Source organism: Marmota flaviventris, chromosome 7 (assembly GCF_047511675.1).
Source record: "Marmota flaviventris isolate mMarFla1 chromosome 7, mMarFla1.hap1, whole genome shotgun sequence".
Classification (NCBI taxonomy): Eukaryota; Metazoa; Chordata; class Mammalia; order Rodentia; family Sciuridae; genus Marmota; species Marmota flaviventris.
The window spans coordinates 78,969,915-78,976,394 of record NC_092504.1 but is presented as its reverse complement, the minus strand read 5'-3'; the positions used below and the strand labels follow the sequence as shown (position 1 = coordinate 78,976,394).

The 6,480-nt window shown below is 48.0% G+C and overlaps 1 pseudogene; it reads right to left on the bottom strand.

Annotated features, from left to right (window-relative positions):
- Positions 1-226: 226 nt before the first annotated feature.
- Positions 227-6,480, bottom strand: part of LOC139706373 (chondroitin sulfate synthase 1-like) — a 64,867-nt pseudogene continuing 58,613 nt past the window's right edge.

Sequence of the window (6,480 nt, the reverse complement as noted above, 5' to 3'; positions counted from 1 at the left end):
AAATGAAGAAAAAAAAAAAAACATTTTTCATCCAAGACTTTCAAATCAGAATTAAGCTGCTTTGCTACATCATGTTCAAAGGAAGATGTGTTCAAAGGCAAAGACTAATCACAATTTTGTTCACAAATCTCAATTTAAAGGAGTCCTATGTAAGAAAAACACTTAGAAATTACATCATTGCATGGACTTCAAAAGTTGATCTTACAATTTTTTTTTAAATAGATAATTAAAAATATTTTATCCAGCAGAGCTGGACATCAGGCTGGCTGCTACTGTAACTTGGACCATTTATCTCCAGTCACATTTCAGCTAATTGCTGCATGGAACCATGTGATGATGCTTTTGACCCCAAGCATACTTTGTATTGCTTGGGATCCAGATTGGGGTCATGGAAGACAGGGTGTTGGACATGCACTACTCCTACCTCATGGATTCTGAACATTTTCAAACATGCTTGGAGAACATTATTGAAAATGTCCGCATCCTTCAGCCCCAACCATGGATGAAAATTGCCACCCTCTTGGACAAGATTTCCCTTATAAGTACAAGTAATGCCAAACCCATAGTTTCTCCAGAAGCCAGTTTTTTTTTTTTAGTAAAAGGAAAAAACGGTTGTCCCTGGGAACTTTCCCATCATAAATAATCTTTCTCTCATATTGTCTAAAGATGATTGTGGAATGTGTTTATTGGCCCCAAACTCTATTTGCTCAACACTGTTGCAGGAGTTCCATGGTAAACACCAGGTCAACTTCACAGAAGAAGTGCAAAGATTTGTTATGGAATGGGAAGATCTTACCCTGAGGGCCAGAATAATTAAAAATTCTAAAGACGAAGGCAAAACCTTCATATCACCTTTAGGGTACTTACTGCTATAATTTCTCATCAGTTCCACTAGTTTGGCCTTATCAGGGTTGGAGTTAGAATTAAAAAGTAGTATAACCACTTTGTTGTACTACTCAAAAACCTCACAAAAACCTCACAAACATGTCAAAATGTCCAGATAATGGCATCAGTATATGACATTTTCATCTTTGGGCTCTTTGTGTTTGTTCTTGGATCCAGGGAACTGGAAGGCAACAAGCTACTTCAGGGAATTGGAGAGGAAGAATAGGTATCCATACTTCTGGTTGATTCTGTCGGCCAGCTCCTGAGTGTCTAGTTCCTCATGCTCCACTAACTGGATATTGCTGAAAATATTCTGTAGGTGTGCATGCCTCCTCACACCAATTAACATCTTTCCTTTATACTTCCTGTGTAAAAGCAGTAGGTTCAGAATGTACTCTGCCCCATACATGGGATTCACCACAGGACGATAGCCACAACAGATCTCCTTGAAGTCCATGATGCATACCCGGGTCTTGGTGGTGGCCTTAATCATTTCCACTACCTACATGATGATGTCATTCAAGGCTTGCATTTAGGCTGAGTCTATTCTTCTTGGGAGGGAGGGGTACAGGGTGGCTAATGGTCCACAGCCAAACACAAATTCTTCCCAGTCAGAAATTCTCATTGCAGAACTTCCTCTTGAGGGCAAGACTGAAACCTCATGAAGGAAGCAGGGATTCCCAGACGTTGGTCCTCTATGCATCTCTGTGTTGCTGTATTTGCTCATTAGGATGATTTCTCAGTGTATTGTGTGATGACTCTCCTCTGTAATTTGGCAACTGAGAATGTAGCTGTGCAGTTTGTACTGGTAGCTTGGGTTTTTGTTCAGGGTGAGCATGATAGCTTAGTGAATCTTACTGTTCTGGAGATCTCAGATGTACCCCTTCTTCTTCTGTTCAGAATGCTCATTTTTTAAAAAAAAGCTGATGTATCTCACAAGACCCAAAATATTTCTGTAGTACTGAGTCCTGTCTGCCTGAAGAACAGGGACTCAATGATATTTAAACTCCTCAGGGAACTCTTCAGATGATCTCTGTTGATGTAAAGATCATCATCTGCTTCCAGATCACTGTCCAAGCAGTGCTCATGCATATACTCGAGTATCATGAAAGTCTTCTGGGGTGGGTAAGTGCCATCCACACCCCATAGTGGCACAATTGCAAATGGTACAGGTGTGTCTTAACACTTACTAGAGAAAAACTCCACTTTCCCAGAAATTGTTTTAGATCATGTTCTGACGGCAGCCACAGCAGGAGTCTGAAGTATTTCTGGGTGGTCATGACTCCCACAAAGAGAAGTTTCCTGTCATGCGAGGCCGCCACTGGGCCAAGCCTTGTGGCCATAGCTGTGCCCTACAGACATCTTCTTGTGCCCTGCAGGCCTGAGATCCTTTTGCCCACCAGCAATCCTTCAGGCTGGTATGGCACCACTAACCCACTGGTTTCAGTTCTGAAGCACTGGGTAAGACAAGCCTATGAAGCCAGCCCAAAGCCCAGCAGGAGTCAGATATGAGGCAACAAGCAGAGCTAGGCTTGCCAACTTGCCTGGAGCCATGCCCATACCAATCTGCCTGTAGGGACACTTTCACCGCCTATGTTCAGAAGCCTTCCCACCACAGCTCCCAGAAGCAGAGACTGGTTGCCCTCATGCTAGGAAGCCTGGTCCTAGCTTCTCAGCGGGTGCCTAGGGCCATCTTTGCCCATGGCAACCCTGGAGCTGACAGCAGGCCTGGTGCTGAGGCTTCATTATGCACACCTGCCTGCACAACAGTGACCTGCTCCTTTAAGAGGGGAACATGCCCTGCTCATGCAAGCTGCATCTCCTGAGCAAGGCCGCCATGACTATCCTAGCTTTGGCAAAGAAGTATGGGGCAAGTGAAAATTCATTGGCAATGGCACCTGCTCAGAGATCTTGGTCCTGCCCTTATGGTGCCCCGGCAGGCTCCACCCCTGTTCTCCATGTGGCCTAGACTGCTGCTGCTACTGCTGCACATGGCTCACCATTGCCCTTTGATATATTTTGAGTTAATTTTTGTGCAATGTGAAAAATAGGGTCTAGTTTTATTCTTCTACATATTCCACTATGACCTTCTATCATGCTGTTTCTGTGATAGAGTCAGAAGCTCATGGGGACCTGTGAAGCCATGAGCCAAAAATTAATCTGCCCTCCTCTAAATTGTTCCTGTCAGGTATAATGGTCACAGTGAAGAAGAGCTGACCACCACAAATCGGACAGTTGCAGAGCACATTAGTATTTCTGGTAGTCCTGACCAGCATGAAATACTGAGGGGAGTCCTAAGACTTAAGAATGGTAAGAGATGGGAACTTGAGAACCTGGGAAATTAACATCTCTGCTAAAGGTACTTACATAGCTGAACATAAATCCTAACAATAACATACCCTTGTATTTTAGTTTCTAACATATTATATTATAAATTAAAAACAGGAGAAAAAATTCATAGTTTGAATCAATATTGGAAATGAACACAAAAATTCCAGTGTGCACATTATAATTGTGACAACAGCATCATAAACAATAAGGAAGAGATGAGGGTAGGAGGAGAGGGAACATGGTAATAGAACTCAGGCATATGTTGGTATTGATGTAAAACACATAGAAACCACTATAAAAATAAATTTCAAATATAGATAAAATGATATAAAAGGTAACAAAAGTGGTATGATGGGGAATAAATAAACCAATCAAAATGGAATCTGCTAGTGGAGCAGTGAGGAACCTAAAGCAAAGGAAAAAACACATGTAGAAAACAGTGCATTGGCAGAAGTCTGTCATTATCTGTGATGACATTAGATGGAACAGATGAGTCTTGGTTTCTAAATACCTAAGAAGCCTGCATCCACACAAAGTTTCACACAATTTCTCTACAATATTGCATTAGGGAGATAAGCTTGGGTTCGATGGATTCTCTTCTAACAGAAACAATTCACCTGGTAACACAAACTTGACCTGCCATGACTTCCCATACTCTGTCAATGCCACCAATCAGAGACACAGGACAGGATACCTTTTGGTACAACAGGCACAGAATGAGGCTGGACACCCTGACAATAGGCTCTCCAGTGACCAAAGATTTGGGGTCCTCAGGAGGGGGGCTGCTACTCTGTGAATCCTAAACAAGAAAGGAACAGTCGAGGGGCATTCAGAGGAATCCAGGAGAGAACCTGGGGTTGCACAGAGTTCAGGAGTGAGGCCAGCCCTGGGGGTGAACAGGAGGAATGGGAATAAGGAGAGTTTAATCTTTGTCTGAGGTTGTAGTGACCACATTTTGAGGGTCAGACTAACACAGGGTCACCCCCAGGACACTGGCAAGAGCCAAAGCACAAGAGGACCTCACCTGTAAAATGCACTGAAGGAGGCTGATTGTATGTATAAGCATGGCAGACCATGCTGGTTGAATTTCCTTAGGGAGAACACGCTAAGGTCCAGATGCTATAGGAGAGAGCACAGTGTGAGAAGATGGGGCTCCTAGGGACTATTTCCTTCTCCCAGCATGACTGCATGTGCCTCCTGCTAATCTCAGGGAACTATCTATCACTGTCCAGAAGTCATCCCTGGGAAGGCTTCTCTATCTTAGGGTCCTCCAAAGATGCCTACACAGTTTTCTCTGGCATTTCCTCCCACTTCCAGCCATACATACCTTTCCTTAGAAAGAATTTCCTATGTAGTCTTGCATGAGGGAGTGGGGCACATGGTCACTTCTCACTCCACCCTGGCTAAGGCAGTATACAACTCCCACGGAAACCCAGAAGAAAAGGGTCTCCCGCCATCAGGGGCTAGTCCCCTCTACACTGCTGCAGTTGTTTAAGATCTCCACTCCCATACCCAGGTGGGAGGGGTGTCTTGCCTGGAGGGGCGAGTCCCCTCTATCCTGGCTGCCACAGTATATGAGCTACCCTGGACACTCAGGTGGAAAGGATCTCCCAGTGGATATCCCGACTGGAGGGGCGAGTCCTCTCTACCCTGGCTGCAGTGGTAAAGGAGCTCACCCCGACACTCAGGTGGGAAGGGTCTCCCGACAGGAGGGTCCAGTCTGCTCTACCCTGACTGCAGCAGTGTACAAGGTCCCCCTCGACACCCAGGTGGGAATGGTTTCCCACCTGGTGGGAGGAAACCCTCTACCCTGTCTAGTGGGGTATATGAGTCCCCCCACCCACAAAGGTGGGAGTGGTCTTCCGCTTGGACAGGCGAGTCCCCTGTACCCTGGCTGTGGTGTTACAAGAGTTCTCCTCGATTCCCAGATGGGAGGGGTCTCCCGCCTAGAGGGGTGACTCACCTCTACCATGGCTGCTGGGGTATACAAGCTCGCACGACACCCAGGTGGGAGGAGTTCCTTGCCTGGAGGGGAGAGTCCCCTCTACCATGGCTCAGGCTGTATAGGAGCTCCAAATGACACCCACGTGGCAGGGGTCTTCCCCCTAGAGGGGCAAGTCTGCTGTACCCTGGCAGCAGCAGTATAGGAGCTCGCCCTGACATCCAGGTGGGAAGGATCTCCCGCCTAGAGTGGTGAGCCCCCTCTACCCTGACTGCAGCTGTGTATGAGCTCCCCAGACACCCAGATGGGAGGCATCTCCCACATGGAGGGGTGAGTCCCCTCTAACCTGGCTGCGGCAGTATACAAGCTCCCCCATACACCCAGGTGGGAGAGGTCTCCCACCTGGAGGACAAGTAACCTCTACCTCTATATGAGCACCCCAACACCCAGTGAGAGGGCTCTCCTGCCTGGAGGGGCCAGTCCCCTCTACTTTGGCTGGTGCCACATAAGAGCTCCCAGGCACCCTGGTGGGTGGTGTCTCACATCTAGAGGGGCAAGTACTCTCTATCCTAGCTGCAGGAGTATATGAGCTCCCCCTGACCCCAGATGGAAGGGGTCTCCTGCCTAGACGGGTGAGTTGCCTCTACCCTGGCTGCGGTGGAGTAGGGGCTCCCCTAGACACTCAGGTGGGAGGGGTCTCCCACCTGGAGGGGCGAGTCCCCTCTACCATGGCTGCAGCGGTATATGAGCTCCCCATGACACCCAGGTGGGAACGTTCTCTTACCTGGAGGGGCGAGTCCCTGCTACTCTAGCTGCGGTGGTATATGAGCTACCCCCAAATCAGGGTGGAGGTGTCTCCTGCCTAGAGGGTCGAATCCCCTCTACTTTTGCTGCAGTAGTGTAGGGAATCCCCCAGATAGCTAGGTGTAGAGGTCTCTCGCATGAAGGAGCAAGTACCCTCTATCCTGGCTGTGGTGGTATCTTAGTTCGCCGGACACCTAGGGGGAGGAGTCTCCCGCCTGGAGGCGCCAATCACCTCTACCCTGGCTAAGGTGGTATACAAACTTCCAGTGACACCCAGGTGGGAGGGTTCTCCTCCCTGGAGGGGCGAGGCCCCTCTACCCTCTCTGAAAAGGATATAAGAGCTTACACAGACACCCAGGTGGAAGGGGTCTCCTGCCTGAAGGGGCAAGTACCCTCTACCTGGCTGCAGGGATATATGAGCTCCGCGCAAAGCCCTTGTGGGAGGGGTCTCTTGCCTGGAGATGTGAGTCTTCTCTACCATGGTTGGGGCAGTATACTAGCTCCCCAACACCCAGTTG